The sequence below is a fragment of the Callorhinus ursinus genome, unplaced genomic scaffold (assembly GCF_003265705.2).
Source record: "Callorhinus ursinus isolate GAN/ISIS: 27379988/994484 unplaced genomic scaffold, GSC_fseal_2.0 scaffold70, whole genome shotgun sequence".
Taxonomy (NCBI): domain Eukaryota; kingdom Metazoa; phylum Chordata; class Mammalia; order Carnivora; family Otariidae; genus Callorhinus; species Callorhinus ursinus.
In genome coordinates this window covers 5,574,661-5,583,000 of record NW_027397132.1, presented here as the reverse complement: position 1 = coordinate 5,583,000, position 8,340 = coordinate 5,574,661, and positions in this window count along the sequence as shown.

Sequence of the window (8,340 nt, the reverse complement as noted above, 5' to 3'; positions counted from 1 at the left end):
GGGGACAGCACTGGGGGACAGCCATGGGGGACAGTCGGGGACAGCAATGGGGGACAGCCGTGGGGGCCAGCGCTGGGGGACAGCCGTGGGGGACAGCACTAGGGGACAGCCGTGGGGGCCAGTGCTGGGGGCCAGCTGTGGGGGCCAGCTGTGGGGGACAGCGCTGGGGGACAGCTGTGGAGGTCCGGTCTGGGGGACAGCTGTGGGGGACAGCGCTGAGGGCCAGCTGTGGGGGACAGCTGTGGGGGGGCCAGTGCTGGGGAACAGCTGTGGGGGACAGCACTGGGGGACAGCCCTGGGGGCCAGCCGTGGGGGAGAGCCATGGGGGACAGTGCTGGGGGCCAGCCGTGGGGGACAGCTGTGGGGGCCAGTGGTGGGGGCCAGCCGTAGGGGCCAGCCCTGGGGACCCCTGTGTGGGGACAGATGTGGCAGAGACAAAGAAAGGGAGAAAGACGACCTTCCCCTGCTCCGCCCTGCCCTGCTGCCTCTGCCTCACAGCCCGGATACTTGGTCCCAGCCCACCTGCCTGAGCCCCTGAGGAGCATTTCTGGGGTGTCTTCCCTCCCCACCTCCAGCTCTGGTAAGGCTGAGACCATGTGGGAATCCTCTGACACGTGTCTCCATTTTAGGGGTGAGGAACCTGAGACTCGGGGAGTCTGGGGTGTGCTGCAGACCGCTGCCTCAGCTCACGAGAGCCATGTCGCCGTCGGGAACCTCACGTGGCTGGCTGGAAACGGGCCCCAGTAGGAGTATTTACACCACAGAAATCGGCGTAATGCTACAGGTGCTCCCTGCAGAGAGCTCTGTGTCACACACTGCCCAGCACAGCGCCACCCAGAAAGATGGTGACCTCAGTGAGTGCCCGCACCGCACACCTACTGAGCCCCAGCGCCTCCCAGGGGCTCTCCGCCGCAATCTCCCGTAGTCTTCCCAGCAGGCCTGCGAGGTCGATGGTCACAGGGGAGCAGGGACGCTGCTGGAGCATGACCTGTGCCCCGGCTGGCGCGTGCCACTCCTGAGGGCTGCCGCGTCCACGTGACCCTGTGCGGGAAGTGTTGGCACCCCAGACCGCAGTGTGGAAACAGGCTCAAAGCAGCCACGGGACTTACCTAAGACCAGAGACCACGGGTCCTGGAGCAGCGGTGGGGTGGGTGGCTGCCGGGGGCCCTGGGGTGGGAGAAGTGGTGTGGGGTGAGGACATAGGGACTCAGGAGCTCAGGATGGCCCAGGGTGGTGCAAGGAAACCTCTATCCCCATCCTGGCGTTGTCACCGCCTTCTCATGTGATCTGAGTCCCCCACCTGCTCTGAGCCTCAGTTTCCCCATCCTGTGTCTCCTCTCAGGATCTGCCCCCCCCCCATGCTATGGAAACCTCTCCTGCCCCTACTCCCAGACTGCACTGGACCAGCCTGGGAGTGTTCCTATGGCCCAGACCCCAGATGCCCCTCAGGCCTAGGGCCTGCCAGAGGGCAAGGCAGGGCCTTGGGCAGGAGACAGCGGTGTGGAATGAAGCTTGGGGGTGGGGGGCTGGCCAGGGGAGCCACACCAGCTGGGATGGGGGAGGAGCCCAGCTGTGCGTCCTGCTAAAGGCTTCTGGGACCACCTGGCCCCCCCTGGGTGCACCCACAGCCACCTCTGCAGGTTCTGTCTTGGCATTTCCTTTCTGTGAGTTCCTTCTGGGCAGGCAAGAGCTGAAGCAGGGGGGTTACATCCCGGGTGGCACCCAGCAGGTGCCTCGCACCCACCCGGTGCTCAGCGAATGTTTGTTGCTTCAAATTGGATGGGAGTCTTTAGGTGTGGGGTTAGGGGGCAGGAGGTGCTCATGGAGGCCTGTCAGGCTCAGCTTGAAGGAGCCAGGGCCGGGGTGCCTGCTGGACACTGAGCCTGGGTGCTTCTGAGTGGGGCAGGCTGGGTGCTGGGCAGGAGCACCAGGTCCTCCAGGGCAGACAGGGCTTCCCCCTAAACCCGCGCATGCTGAGTGTTCAGTCTGTGCCTGCCCACAGGCGGGTGGGTGACAGAGGTGAGGCGGGAGGAGCCACGCAGGCAAGTCCTCCTCCTGGCTGCCTAGGTTTGGTTCGAACGTTGGTTTCAGCCTGGCTGAGGCAGCCCAGGGCCCAGGCACCTCCTAAGCATCATCTCCCATCAAACGGCATGAATAATTTAGTCTCTAATTAAAAGTGAGGTCAAGCCATGAAAAATGGCTGGATGTCCGGTGGCACCAAGATGCATTAAATTGCCGGCAGATCTGAGAGGCAGGCGGGCAGGAGGCTTCGGTATGCCTTGGCTCACCGTGGAGGCAGCAGGGTCCACCCTGGGGAGAGGGTCTCTAAATGAGGGCGAGGCTTCTGGGCAGACCCAGAGACACCCCTCTTCCTGCCACCATTGCTACCTGAGGGGCTCCCTCCCTCCAGCCGCCACCACCTCGCGTTCCCCAAACACACCAGCTCCATCCTGCTGTGGGTCTGTGTGTGTGTTCTTTCTGGAACATTCTTCCCCCAATACCTGCTTGGCTTGCTTCCTCGCTTCATTCAGGCCTGTGCTCAGATGTCCCCTGGCCTTTGTCCCACAGCCCTCTTGTCCCACTCCCTGCCCGGTCTCGGGCAGCACTTCTCACTGCTCGGCGTTCTATATATCGAGTTGTCTGTCTCTCCAACTAGAGTATCAGGGCAGGGCCTTCGCCTGGGTCCCCCCTGTCCCCAGCACCAAGGACAGCACCCGGCACACAGTGGGCGCAGGGGAGGCTGAGCACCAGAGGGGTGTCTCCCCAGCCCAGAGCCCCCCTGGGGACAGGAGCTGGCAGGAGCTGAGCTGCTGGCTTGCTCTGCTGGGTTCTCTCCCTCTGTCCTCCTCGTAGGTGGAGACCCAGAAGGCAGGCCCTGTGGTCCCTCACCCTGAAAGCCTCATCCGACGCGGGGCGCTGTCCCCTCTGCTCTGGGATAGCTGGAGGGACGCCGCAGGGAGAGGCGTCCTTTGCTGCCTGGATGCAGACTGGCCACAGGAGAGCCCCACCCCTGCCCCATAGACACCCACCTTCCTGATGGGTCAGGGCTGAGGGGACAGCCGACAGCTTAGCGGCCCTGCCCAGGAGACAGCCAACTAGGGGCCAGGGCCGAGGGGCAGGTGCTGTGAGGGTGAGGCTGGATCGCCGATGCCCCTTCCTGCCTTGAGAGGACAGTACTCCAGTAGTAGCAGGTCCCTACCAGGTGCTGCTTGGACCAGGGTCGCACAAGGAAGCAGGTCCAGAGCTGGACGGAGGAGAGGCTCCGTGCCCATGTTGCCACCAGACCCTGCCCCGGAGGGCTCCCCAGCAGCACTGTGAGTCCTCACAAAGGGGAGCCTTGAGTTACAAAGCAGTCCCTAGGCCTGTGTGGTGGCACCAGGATCGTTCCCACTTTCCAGAGGGAAAAACTGAGGCGCAGGGAGGTAGATGACCTTGCCCAAAGCCCCCAGTTGGTCAGTGGCTAGGAGCTGCCCACTGTGCCCTTCTCTGTAGCATGGGGTCTGAGACCACCCAGCTCCCATTGGCCCCCACCCACCCCTGCTGAGGTTCTGAGAAGTGAGGTCAGAGTCCAGGGCCAGGGTTGCAGTTGGGACAGATGCTTGCTTGGGGGCCAGAGGCCAGCGATTTTATCCCTTCGCAGGGGGCTAAGTGAAAGTCCCACCTGGGGCACCGACTGGCACCCAGGGCCCCTGCCCCAGCTCCTGCTCCCTGTGCTGCCCCAGCCGCCCTCCGGCCAGCCGGCCCTGGCCCCCTGGGAGGATCCTGGTTTGCATTTTCCCAGTGGAATCACTGAGGGGCGGTGCCGGGGAGGGAGGGGCCCCGTTGGCCCTTGGGTAGCAGATTAAAGATGGATATTTTGTTTGTTACAATCAAGACCTCTGATTTCAGTTTTATAAATTTTTAAAATATTAATTATATTTTGGAAAGTGTTCCGAGGTGAATGTATTAGCCGCGGCTGCCTGCTTGGATGGCGGCTCTGCGGCTTGGCCCGGATTAGAGCAGAGGAGGAGGTGGGGCATTTAATCCACCTTGTTAAGTTATTAAATTTTCTTTATTTACACACGCACCCACTTTCATTAGCATTGTAACAGGTGCTCATTAACAATTTATCATTTGGGAGGCAAGCGAGACAACAGGGAGAGAGACATTGCTACAAAGTTTACTCTTAATTACAAGGAAGCTTTGAGGACAAAACAAGGCCGCACCCCTTCCCGCCTCCGTGCCCCACAAGCCTCCTCCCACCAGGTTCCAGGGCCCAGAAGCTTCCAGAAGCCCACTGTCTGCTGGCTCTGGTCAACCCCGGGCTCTCAGAGGAGCGCCGGCGGTGCGGGAGCGTGGTCTGTGCCCTGGGGCAGGAGCTGGACCCCTGGGCTGGGGCCTCCTGAACCCTGAGGGGTGGAAGGCACATGGGCACAGAGCCAGTGGGCCAGGACCCCCTTCCCAGACTGGGTGACTGGGGCAATGACTTCACCTCTAGAAGCCTCCTTGGCCTCCTCTCTAGAGTACGTGGTGGTGCGGTTGTTTGCAGGACTACCTGGGATGGTGTTTAAAGGCCTGCCTGGCAGGGACGGGGTGGGAGGGGCCCGGAGAGAGCCCCCAGGGGACCCATGGGCTGGAGGAGGGGCTCGGCCGTCCAGCAGAGCTGGGAAGTGGTGGCCTGTCAGCGGGACTAGAAGGTCTTGTCTTTCCACGCCCCTGAGGGGGTCCAGGGACACTGTGCTCATGAGCAAGGAAGGGGTGACCAGGCCTCAGCATGGCGTGGGGCCCCGAGGGGGTTTATGGCCTACGGTGCCCCTCACGGGTGGTCCTGCTTTCCAGAATTCCTCCTCAGGACCTCCCCAGTGGGCATGCCATCAGCAGGCTGCTTTGGGGGCCCTCCGTGTCTGGTTGTCACAATCTCTTAGTGCCCTGAAAGCAGAAACCTATGCCCTCCTCCTGTATGCCCGAGCTCCTGCTGCCCTGGGCCCTACTGGGTGTCGGGGTGCTGGGTGAGGGGCGTCTGAAGGTCCCTCATCAGAGGGGACACAGAGGGCTGGAGAGAAGAGACTGCATGGAGAGCATGTTGTCAGCCCTGTAGGGCACCAGGACTGGGCATGGATGCACAGGGTGGGGGCTCCAGCATTCTGCCAGGCAGTGGGTGCTGGACACAGGAGGAGGTGGGTGCGAGCAGGGGGCCCGCCTCCTCCTGGGAGGCCAGTCCCAGCTCGACTCCAGCAGGAGCCACTTGCCCTGGGGTCTAGGCCTTGGCACATCATACCTGCCTTTCCCTGTTCCCTCTGGGACCCCAGGGGCTGGCACGAGGGAGCCGATGACCAGTGTGGCCCAGCCTGACCCTGGTCCACCTCCTTCCCCCAGAGAGGCAGGTGGAGATGAGCCGTTGGGCCTCCTCCCACACCTGCAGCCAGGTGAGCTGACCAGGTGAGCGGGGGCCTCTGGCCGTGTGCCATGGTCAACACGCACCTCGCTGCTCTTCCACAGAGCGGCCCTCATACCAGGGCGGGAGCGGGGCCTCTCCAGCCGCCTAGATAATCGTCTGCCTCACACTGCTCCTTTAAAACATATTTCCAGGGTGTTTTTCACGGATAGGGCTTTTAATATTCATCTCAGCACTGACAATTTTTCCTGCCTTGTTACGGAGAACCGGTGTCGGTTTTTCATTGTATCTTTGGACAGTCGGTTTATTCGGAGCCACTTAAATGCTCAAAAGTGATTCTCTTTTATAATTTGAGAAGTTTCATGGGCTGAACATCAAAGTGATGGCTGGGACTGCCCTTCCCTGCTCCTTCCCTCCACCCGCCCTGACAGACCCCACCTGCCAGCACTATTATTAGTGACGCAGGCCACTCCAGCCTCGCTGAACCCCAGGCCTTCGGGGGCAGGCGCACCATGCTGTCGGGTTTGTCCCAGTGTGGGGGGCACGCATTTCCATCTGAGATTTTCAGAGGACACTGAGGACTGGGGTGGGGGGCTCTCAGCTTAGAGGCTCAGGCCTACCCTGGGTCCTGTACCATCTCCAGCCCCCAAGGCCCATTGAGGGCCTCAGTTTTCCCATCTGTAAAACAGGTGTCTTGGCTCAGAGCAGGGCCATAAGCTCATGTACCCACCGGGGTCAGGCAAACCTCACAGATGGGTGTGTCAGCCAAAAAGAGCGCCGTCCATTTGACTGATGGAGCACCTACTGCGTGCTAGGCACTGTTCTAGGGGCTGGCGTGCCACAGCACACACAGGCCGTTCCCTTGGTGGTGGAGAAAACAGCAGGGTCTGGGGGATGGGAGGAGAGCCATTCCGAAGGGTGCAGCTGACCTTGGAGGTCCTTTGTGTCCTTCTGGGAGGACACCTACGCTCACTCAGCAAGTCAGGGCTGGGCTCGCCACAGGGACATCCTGGGTCCCCTTCTGGGTCCCCAGGGGCTGGCATTCTGGTCACCTCCTCTCAGGCTGGACTGCGCTTGGGGCGAGGGGGCCGGTTTTCATCAGGCAGAGGCCAGGGCTCAGGTTTGCCAGAGGTTTGGGCTTTTTAAGAGAAACCAGAAGTCTAGATCAGCTGATAAAATCTCTTGATTTTCCAATGTTGGCAACTATTTCTAAAAAGGTTAAAAAAAGATATCGCATCGACCAAATACCTGTTGGCCAGATTCGTCCTATAGGCTCGGCTTGCACCCTCTGGTCTCCATAAGAAACCGCGGGCCTCTCCTCTCCACCATGGCCACGCCGTCTTTCAGACACCATTAGCCACGGATCTGTTTGGCGGGAGTGTGCCTGCCACAGCTGTGTGTCCGGTCAGCCGCCCTCACTGTGCCCCCCAGCCCCCTGCACTCGCCAGGCCCGTGGCCCCTCTCATGCACACGCGGTCCGTCTGCACCCCTACCTCTCCCTGCCACCAACACGGGTGTGATTTTATAATGTTTGCACTTTCAACTACAACAAGATAAATGGGCACAATTATCTGGTTCCCAGACTGGGAACATGTGGTCTGGCATATGTGGGGCCAACCTAAGCAGAAATCCAAATGCGCCTCCCCAGACAGCGCCCCGTGCCCGCCCGCCCGAGTTTCACTCCGGAATGGTGCCACCCGTCCCCACACAGACAGCTGGTGGATCATCAGATGGCATTACAATATTTTTACTCATAATAGAGAAAGTAATAAAAATACACATTTAAGTAGCATATTGCTGTTCTAAAGGGGCCGGGAAACCTGGAGAGAATGGAGTTTTGCTACTGATCTAGAGCCGGCGCCGTGCCTGGCATGGGGCTGTGGCCGGGGGTTCAGCCTCCTGGCGTGCGGGCACGTGGGACCGATGCCACCGCCACGCAGAGTGGCATCTAACCGGCAGGTTTGGGTTGCGGGTATAGGTGACTTTCTAGTCCTCGGTACGTCTGACCTCATTTCCCCACGTGTGAGGGGGGATGGCCCACTTCCTCATCTTTAGGGGTGACCCGTGGAACGTAAGCCTTGGGAGGCCAGAGACCTCTTGGAGACCCAGGTGAGAGGTGGGCCCCTCGGGCCTGCATTTGTGGATGACCTCAGGGCACCCTCGATGCCCCTGACTGAGAATGCCTGGGTCACACACAAGCACCAAGAAACTCTAAGACTCGACCCCACGAGCCATGCTGCTGCCAGCTTGTCCCCTTCCTGTGCATGAGCAGACCGAGGCTTCCACGGGAGGGGCCTGCCTGAGGCCCCGCGAAGAGCTGGGGCATGGCCAGGCCTCTTGCCTTCTCGAGTCTCAGAACCCCAGACCCCACGGCTGGTCCTCCACGCCGTGTGCTGTGGAGGGGCTTTGAGGAGGCACCTTTGCTGCCGTCTTTTCTGGGTCAACTTTGGGGATGGTCTGAGGATTTGGGTAAACCTCCCAGGTTGACCGAATTCTCAGATTGCTCTCCCTGGTGGAAGGCAGGAGAAACCGTGAGGCCAGGTGCCCGGTCCTGGCCCTGCCCCACCCTGCCTGCCCAGCCCCTTTGGTGCCTGCCCCTGGGACGTTATGGGACATTATGCCCCCTGTCCTGCTGGTCTGGGGCACGGGAGTGAGAAGAGCACTCTTGATGACACCACGTGGTTCGAGGTGCCATAGGCAGAGAGGTGCTACGTGGAAGATAAAATAGGGCGAGTGGCAGCCCTGCTTCAGCCAGGGCATCAGAAAGGACCTGCGGGAGGTGGTGACATGTTTGTGGGCGGTGACTTGTGGAGGTCTGGGGAGGGGCCTTCTGGGCAGAGGGACAGCAAGTGCAAGGGCCCTGGGTTGGAATGGCTGGGCCGCATGTGCGGCTGGAGTGCAGGGAGGAGGTGACAGTGGGGGTGTGGTAGAGGGGTGTGGCACACTAGGTGGGATTGGGGCTCTCC